Below are 9,441 nucleotides of genomic sequence, written 5' to 3'. Positions count from 1 at the left end.
TGGATATCCTTCCGAAACACTACACCAGCACTTAACATGCTTTCTAACATATCTGAAAAACCTTCTGATGCTTTTTCTAGAAAGCTTTCTGCAGAGGAGCAAGAAGTGGACATGGCAGAATCTGTAGAAGAGCAAAGGGGGGGGGGGGATAGAAGAATTTCAAGCAGAAGAGCAAGAATTGGAATTGACAGAATCTGAAGAAGAAGAGAGCTGAAAGTGACTCAAGCCATAGTCCTGATACTATGAAAGACATGAGTGCAGTTAAGGCGAAAGATTTGCTAATTTTATCTGATGTGTCCTTCTGGGAGATACCGGTTCCAGATCATTTTCGGGTAGAAATTGTGAAAAGAGGAAGTGCTTCTTTCCAGAACCAAGATGAACCTTTTAGTGTCACAAAAAGGCCCGATGCAAAAGCTGCAGCAAAGGGAGAATTGCGTCCACTTTCAAAAGTGTGGTTTTACAAGGTCATGCCAAACGGAGAGAAAATTCTGAGGACATGGATGGTTTACTCACCTGTCAGCGGGAATTTATATTGCTTTTGTTGCCGACTCTTTGCCATCTTGTACTACAGATACAACACCCAAATTTGTCACTGGGTTTCAGAAGTGGTGGAAACTGAGCCCAAAAGTACAGGGTGGGCCATTTATACACCTTAATAAAATGGGAATGGTTGGTGATATTAACTTCCTGTTTTGGCACATTAGTATATGTGAGGGGGGAAACTTTTCAAGATGGGTGGTGACCATGGTGGCCATTTTGAAGTCGGCCATTTTAAATCCAACTTTTGTTTTTTCAATAGGAAGAGGGTCATGTGACACATCAAACTTATTGGGAATTTCACACGAAAAACAATGGTGTGCTTGGTTTTAACGTAACTTTATTCTTTCATGAGTTATTTAGAAGTTTCTCTTTGTTTACAGCCATTGACATGTCGCCGAGGTTAACGTGAGGAGCGGATAGAAATTGTGTTGATGTCTGGTGAACGCAGTAACCGGGTCATTGCAGCAGATTTCAATGCAAGACACCCTACGAGACCATGCTACAGTTAGCAAACTGCTTGCTAAGTTTCGTGAAACCGGTTCAGTGTTGGATTTCCCAAAAATGTGGACGCATAAAATCTGTCTCTAATGAAGAAACATCAGTGGCTGTCCTAGCTTCATTCAGCAAGAGCCCACAGCTTAGCACTCGCTGCATGTCACTGGAGAGTGGCATTAGTCGAACATCCCTTCGGCGGATATTAGCTACTCACAAATGGCACCCTTACAAACTCCAGCTACTGCAGCATCTCAACGAGGATGACCCAGATCGGCGCACTGAATTTGCAGAATGGGCAAAACAAAAATTGGAACAGGACCCTCAGTTTACACAGAAGATTTTGTTCAGTGATGAGGCAAACTTTTATGTGAATGGTGAAGTTAACAAACAAAACCACCGCTATTGGTCTGACACTAACCCACATTGGATAGATCCCTCCAAGACTGTTGGAACAAAAAAATTTATGGTATGGTGTGGTATATGGGGTACAAAGATAGTGGGGCCATTCTTCAAGGCCACTGGATATGCGAAACCTCAAGGCCACTGGATGGAAACCTCAAGGCCACTGGATATGCAAAATTGCTACATGATGATGTGTTTCCCTCTTTATGCACTGAGGCTGGCAAGTTCCCTTAGTTTTTCCAGCTAGATGGTGCACCACCACATTATGGGTGTCAGGTCCGAGCATTCCTAGATGAACAGTTTCCTGGAAAGTGGATTGGTCATCGTGGGCCAGTTGAATGGCCCCCAAGGTCTCCTGATCTGACCCCCTTAGACTTTTATCTTTGGGGTCATCTGAAGGCAATTGTCTATGCTGTGAAGATACGAGATGTGCATCACCTGAAACTACGGATACTGGAAGCCTGTGCTAGCATTTCTCCTGCGGTGTTGCTATCAGTGTGTGAAGAGTGGGAGAAGAGAGTTGCATTGACAATCCAACACAACGGGCAGCACATTGAACACATTTTATAAGTGGTCAGAAACTTGTAAATAACTCATGAAAGAATAAAGTTACGTTAAAACCAACCATTGTTTTTCTTGTGAAATTCCAAATAAGTTTGATGTGTCACATGACCCTCTTCCTATTGAAAAAACAAAAGTTGGATTCAAAATGGCCGACTTCAAAATGGCCGCCATGGTCACCACCCATCTTGAAACGTTTCCCCCCTCACATATACTAATGTGCCACAAACAGGAAGTTAATATCACCAACCATTCCCATTTTATTAAGGTGTATCCATATAAATGGCCCACCCTGTATATAATCATGACACATCCGAAGAGCACTTATACTGTCTGGAAAACTGAAAAACTTTGGCAACAGGACTGAGGCTGCATGAAACCATTGATGCCCAAACTATTTCTAGGATGGAGACTGAGAAGAAAAAGTGGAGGGACATTTTGCTCAGATTGCTGGATATCACATTGTTTCTTGCCAAGCAGAATCTGACATTTCGTGGCCACAAGGAAGATTAGCCTTCTTTGAATAAAGGGAACTTTCTTGAGATGGTTGAGATGCTTTCCAAGTGTGATCCAGTACTGAAGTAACACCTAATTAGGTTAAAGCGGCACACCTGTAAAGTTAACGTGTCTGTCTCCTATCTTTCTCCACAAACTCAGAATGAGTTTATAAGTGTCCTGGGAAATCATGTGAAGGAGAAGATTGTAACGGACATAAAGTCTGCAAAGTATTTTGGCATCATGTTTGACAGCACATCTGATGTATCGCATACTGATCAGATGTCTGAAGTGATCAGATATGTACACATCAACAACAGGAAAGTTGAGGTAAAATACGTTTTTTTAGTATTTTTCCCTTTAAAGGGGAAAAAAGCTGCTAACCTCAGTTCTGACATTCTTAAAAAACTAGAAAGCGATAGACTAGATATAATGATGTGCCGCTCTCAGAGTTATGATAATGCTGCTACTATGGCTGGAATCCATGGAGATGTACAATCCATTCTGAAGGAAAAAAACAGGAAGGCTATTTTTAATGGATGCGTGGACCATTCCCATAACTTGTGTGGTCAGCACTCTTTTGCTGAAAATGCATCTTGCGGGACCTTTTTTGGAACTCTGCAGACAATGTTTTCTTTTTTGCTGCTTCCACCCATCGATGGGATGTGTTAATTGACCATGCTGGAGTGTCAGTAAAAAGACTATCCACAAAACGCTGGAGTGCTCATTATGCTGCAGTTAAGCAAGTAAAAGAAAAAAATGACATGTTTGTGTCAGCACTTGAAGCTCCTTGTGAACCTTGCGAAAATATGGACACAAGAGGAGCAGCACAAGATCTTCTACCTTTACTTTTCTATGCTACCTGCACTTCTGGTTTGATGTACTGAAGGAAGTTGATGATACACAGCAGTACCTGCAGACTAAGGGCTTAAGTCTTGATAAAGTGGTAACAAAGCTTGAGACACTAAGACTTTTTCTGGGTGAGGAGCACAGTCACCTAGTCGAAAATGCAATTCAGCAGGCACTTTTAAAAGCTGCTAAATATGGAACTGCAGTAGAGAGAAGAGCCAGGTTCAAGAAGAGGATGGCAGGGGAACTGGCAAGAGATGCTGGAAGCACAAGTCTCCAAGAAGAAAATAAGAGGTCGATGCTTGAGTGCATTGATCGCTTTCATTTGGAACTCCAGACCAGATTAAGAGCCATCATGGAAGTAGAGGGCATGTTTGAGGTTGTTCAAGCAAAGAGTCTCATATCTGCCACTTAAGGAGAATTAAAGGTGTCCATTCCAAAACTGCCCAATTTCTACGATGAGGTATCCAAGAGTGAGCTGTTACTGGAGATATCAAGGTTGAGAAGACACCTAACAGTAGCAAAGTTGGATCGAGAAGAAGTCACAGATTGGGCAGCTTTACATGTTTTGACCTTCATAGCTGAATGGGATTTTATTGAATCTCTCCCACACCTTTCACTATGTCTGAAATTATTTCTCACAATCTGCGTATCTGTGGCTTCGTGCGAGAGGAGCTTTTCAAAGCTTAAACTTATCAAAAATTATCTGCGTTCTACAATGGGAAAGTCTAGGCTTTCCAATCTTGCACTGTTGTCAGTTGAAAGCGAATTAGTGCAAACCATTCATTTTGATGAAGTAATTAACAGTTTTGCAGCTTTGAAGGCCAGGAAAGCAAAGTTCAGAATTGATTGAGATGTTCTTTAAGTGCACTTGTATTCGTTCCTGTTCAACTTTCTGTCATTTAATTATTTATTTATTATTTGTTCCTGTTCAATTTTGTGTTATTTAATTATTTATCATTTTTTTCTTGTTAAATTTAGTGTTGTAAAAATGTTATTTTCTACCATTTTTTACCGCACCGGGCAACACCAGCCCTAGCAACGCCACTGATTAAATTTTCTAGGGTTCACTGTGGATATGACACACCACTATATGGGTTCCAAAAGAGAAATGGTTCAAAGTATTGAAATCAGTCAAACAGTCCAGAGAATCAGTGTCTCTGACAACGATAGCCAGCCTAGCAGGGAAGTTAATCGTGATGTAGCCAGCTTTAAAATCCTCCACATCTATCTGAACTCCAAGGAGCAAAGCTGAGTTTACAGAAAATAAACTCCCAATCAACCCTTACAATGTTCTGTCAAGCTACACATGGACAACAGAACAGAAGTAGCTTTTGTGAACAAGATCAATAAATCTGTGCAAGGAAGCCTTAGGGATCTGGAATTGTCTCTGCATCCCAATCTAGACTTAAGGGCACAATATGTACCTGGACACTCTAACTAAGAAGCAAATGCCTTGGCTAAAGGGAAAATGCTAATATCAACCATAGTATTCAAGCAATACTTATTCATAAAGATAAATCAAACATTTGGTAGCAGGAAATAGACATATTTGCATCAGCTACCTCAGCTCAGACCACAAAATGAATAGCAAGGACAGGGTCTCAGGGACTATAGAATTTGGAGGTGTTTTCTTTTCCATGGACCACATTGAGGGACCTGTATGCTTTTCCTTCTCTGACTCATCTCTCTCAGATTATCTAAAAAATATAAGAGCACAAGGTACAAAAAATTGTTCAGTCCATCATGTTTCACCAAGGGATAGGTGGGGATATGAATTTCAGAAAAGAGGGTGAGACTCTACATATTTACATAAGCATTAATGTAATTTACTTTTAATATCTCATCTACCCACTGTTCCTGTGGTGACCACGTCCTGAGGTAGAATTTTCATTAGATTTATAGTCCTTACAATAAAGAAGGCTTGAAGCCTCTGGAGACTTTGGGCCAGATTTATCATTACTATGACAGCTCACTCCACTTTCACATATGGCTAAAGTCAGTTTTAGCCAAGTCAGATTTATGATCGGCCCTTTAAGGCCTCATGCACACGACCGTATTTTTTTGCGGTCCGCAAAACGGGGTTCCGTTTTTCCGTGATCCGTGACCGTTTTTTCGTCCGTGGGTCTTGCTTGATTTTTGGAGGATCCACGGACATGAAAAAAAAGTCGTTTTGGTGTCCGCCTGGCCGTGCGGAGCCAAACTGATCCGTCCTGAATTACAATGCAAGTCAATGGGGACGGATCCGTTTGACGTTGACACAATATGGTGCAATTTCAAACGGATCCGTCCCCCATTGACTTTCAATGTAAAGTCAGGAGTTAATATACCATAGGATCGGAGTTTTCTCCAATCCGATGGTATATTTTAACTTGAAGCGTCCCCATCACCATGGGAACGCCTCTATGTTAGAATATACTGTCGGATTTGAGTTACATCGTGAAACTCAAATCCGACAGTATATTCTAACACAGAGGCGTTCCCATGGTGATGGGGACGCTTCAGGTTAGAATATACTAACAGAACTGTGTACATGACTGCACCCTGCTGCCTGGCAGGTGCTGCCAGGCAGCAGGGGGCAGCCCCCCCTGTAGTTAACTCATTGGTGGCCAGTGGGCCCCCCTCCTGTAGTTAACTCATTGGTGACCAGTGGGCCCCCCCCTGTAGTTAACTCATTGGTGGCCAGTGCGGCCGGCCCCCCTCCCTCCCCTGTAGTTAACTCGTTGGTGGGCAGTGGGCCCCCCCCTCCCTTCCCATGTAGTTAACTCGTTGGTGGCCAGTGGGCCTTCTCCCCTCCCTCCCCCTCCTAATTAAAATCTAATTACCAGTAGGAGGAGCTCCCGCACAGACCTGTCACTTACCAGTAGGAGGAGCTCCCGGCCGGACGCAGAGATCGCAGCTCGCAGGTAAGTATCATGGTTCTACAAATTGCTAAGTAACCATGGCAACCGGGACTGCAGTAGCGTCCTGGTTGCCATGGTTACCGATCTGAGCCCCAGCGATTAAACTGGGACTCCGATCGGTACACTCCGCTGCCACCAATGATAGGGGGGAGATTTTAATTAGGAGGGGGAGGGAGGGGAGAAGGCCCACTTGCCACCAACGAGTTAACTACATGGGAAGGGAGGGGGGGGCCCATTGCCCACCAACGAGTTAACTACAGGGGAGGGAGGGGGGCCGGCCGCACTGGCCACCAATGAGTTAACTACAGGGGGGGGGCACTCTGGTCACCAATGAGTTGACTACAGGGGGGGCCCACTGGCCACCAATGAGTTACCTACAGGGGAGGGGAGGGGCCGCACTGGCCACCAATGAGTTAACTACAGGGGAGGGGGGGGCCGGCCGCACTGGCCACCAATGTGTTAACTACAGGGGGCAGTCATGTACACAGTTCTGTTAGTATATTCTAACCTGAAGCGTCCCCATCACCATGGGAACGCCTCTGTGTTAGAATATACTGTCGGATTTGAGTTTTCACAAAGTGAAAACTCATCTCTGAAAAAGCTTTTATGCAGCCGGATCTTCGGATCCGTCTGTATAACAACTAACCTACGGCCCCGGATCACGGACACGGATGCCAATCTTGTGTGCATCCGTGTTCTTTCACGGACCCATTGACTTGAATGGGTCCGTGAACCGTTGGCTGTGAAAAAAATAGGACAGGTCATATTTTTTTCACGGCCAGGAAACACGGCTCACGGATGCGGCTGCCAAACGGTGCATTTTCCGATTTTTCCACGGACCCATTGAAAGTCAATGGGTCCGCGAAAAAAAACGGAAAATGGCACAACGGCCACGGATGCACACAACGGTCGTGTGCATGAGGCCTAAGACTGTAATAAATGTGGTTTGACGGTAGCAGTTTATCCGTCAGGAAGCAGCTTTACAAAAATCGCACATCTTTATGAAAAAATCGCACGTCTTTACCAAAAAGTCGCATGTTCTATTAAAAAGTCTCAAAAGATAAGCATGGTCCTCACTGGAGTGAAATTGCGCATTTTTTTTGCAACTTTTTGGCGACTTTTTAAATAGTCCCAATAGTAAATCTATCTAGAGATTCATTTACATAAGAAAACAGGTCCACTTTCAGAAAACTGGCGAGCATAGTGCAGAGCAGAAAAAAGTCGCAAATTTGTGCGCAGTTTTAGGGTTTGCGCATTTTTTGGTGACTTTTTCACTCCATTATTCTGACTTGAGCTAATGATAAATCTGGCCCTATGTCTTCTCCAGACTGAGGCAATGTCCCCTCGCCTGTTGAAAGTATTTTACATGGAACAGCTTTTCACTATATCTTTGTATGCTCCATTTATATATTTGTATAAGTTAACCATGTCCCCCCCTTAGACATCTCTTATCAAGACTAATGTAATTATTTTAATCTTTCCTCATAACTAAAACCTTCCATGCCCCTTATCAGTTTAGTTGCTCTACTTTGCACTTTTCCCAGCTCCAGGGCATCCATGCTTTGACTGGTGCCCTGAACTGAATTGTATATTTCAGATAAGGCCACACCAAAGCTTTCTAAAGTACTAATATTACATCCCTGTCTCTGCTAGCCTTAGAAGCAGCTGATTGACATTGTATGCTGTTATTTAATTTATTATCTGCAAGTACACTTAAATCTTTCTCCACAAGTTACTCTCCCAGTGTTACATCCCCAGGATGTATGATACATCATTTTATATTTATCCACATTGAACCTCATTTTCCAAGTGGATCCCCAAACTTTTAAAGTGTCCAAGCCAGCTTGTATTTTATGGACATCTTCCATAGACTGCACAGTACTGCATAGCTTGGTTTCATCTGTAAAAACAGAAATAGCTCTATTAATCTCATCCAGATTAATCCCAATCCCATTCAGAAAAGGAACCCCTGACCACAACTGTGAACACATTCCTTCATTCAGTTTTCAATCCAATTACAAGCTACAGTATACTTTCTTAGCCGATAGACCTTATTTTACTTATTAAATGTCTATGAGGGACAGTATCAAATGCCTAAGCAAAATCCAAAAATGCTACATCCACAGTAGTCCCCCTGTGCAGGCTTCTACTGACCTCCTCATAAAAACAAGTCATATTAGTCTGATATGGTCTGTCCTTGGTAAACCCATGCTGGTTATCACTTTTGATATTAACAGTTACATACTCCTGTATATAGTCCCTTAAGAGTCCTTCAAACATTTTTCCCACTACTGAAGTTAAGCTTACTGGTGTATAATTACCTGTTGGTGACCTAGAATTAGCAGAAAATGGTAAGGTAATGTTTGTATGTATCATATCTGTGGAATAGGACCACAGAATCAATTAAACTGGTGCACCATATACACCCCTTGTCCAACACTAATCATAGTTTATTTGTTTCAACCAAGACTGCACATCATAGTCCAGACAAGATGGACAATATGTTTCTTTTCAAGTGCCACCTTTAAACCTGTACTGAATATAAATAAATATTATATGATAACAAGTAGTGATGTTGGAACCCCTTATAAAGTAGCCTATTTGTATCTCTCTTACTGTATTTTTGTCACATTTTTGGATATTATTTCCTTCCATGTTCCATAGAAACAGACCAAGTACTTGCGTGCACCAGTTCACAGGGACTATTTGAATATACATTTTTGGTTAGCAAAATTTCTTTCTAAATGTTTTAAATTGCATCTCACTCTGTGCTATTCCGTTTTGACAAAAGCACTTATTATATGTAGAAACATTTGATTGTGGTTCAATGGGGAGATATTTTATTGATAATTTTCTTTCTATTATGCACACTTAACATCATGCATTCATACAGTCTTGAGAATTCTTTTAAAGGATATTTTCAATGGGAATCTGACATTGTATCAATAGAACAGGTATGTCTAAGAACTCCATAACATAAGATTTCTATTTTAATGACGATGTTTGTTTCTATTGAAAACTTTTAAGTGCTAGTTTAATGTTCATTTTATTTTTCTGCTATTCATTCTAAAAATGAAATACATAGCAAGGATGCCACTGGGAGCTTTAGGTTTGCAACCTTTGTATTGGGGGAAATTGTGTCATTGTTATAAGGGCTCTGTTATATGGACACTGGCATAGACATTTGTTCTGGCTT

The 9,441-nt window shown here is 42.0% G+C and overlaps 1 pseudogene; it reads left to right on the top strand.

Annotated features, from left to right (window-relative positions):
• Positions 1-242: 242 nt before the first annotated feature.
• On the top strand, positions 243-3,757 carry LOC120993890 (annotated as a pseudogene).
• Positions 3,758-9,441: the final 5,684 nt, after the last annotated feature.

This window comes from Bufo bufo, chromosome 3 (assembly GCF_905171765.1).
Source record: "Bufo bufo chromosome 3, aBufBuf1.1, whole genome shotgun sequence".
Lineage (NCBI taxonomy): Eukaryota > Metazoa > Chordata > Amphibia > Anura > Bufonidae > Bufo > Bufo bufo.
Note: the sequence above shows the minus strand (reverse complement) of the source record. Positions and strands in the feature narration are given on the sequence as shown.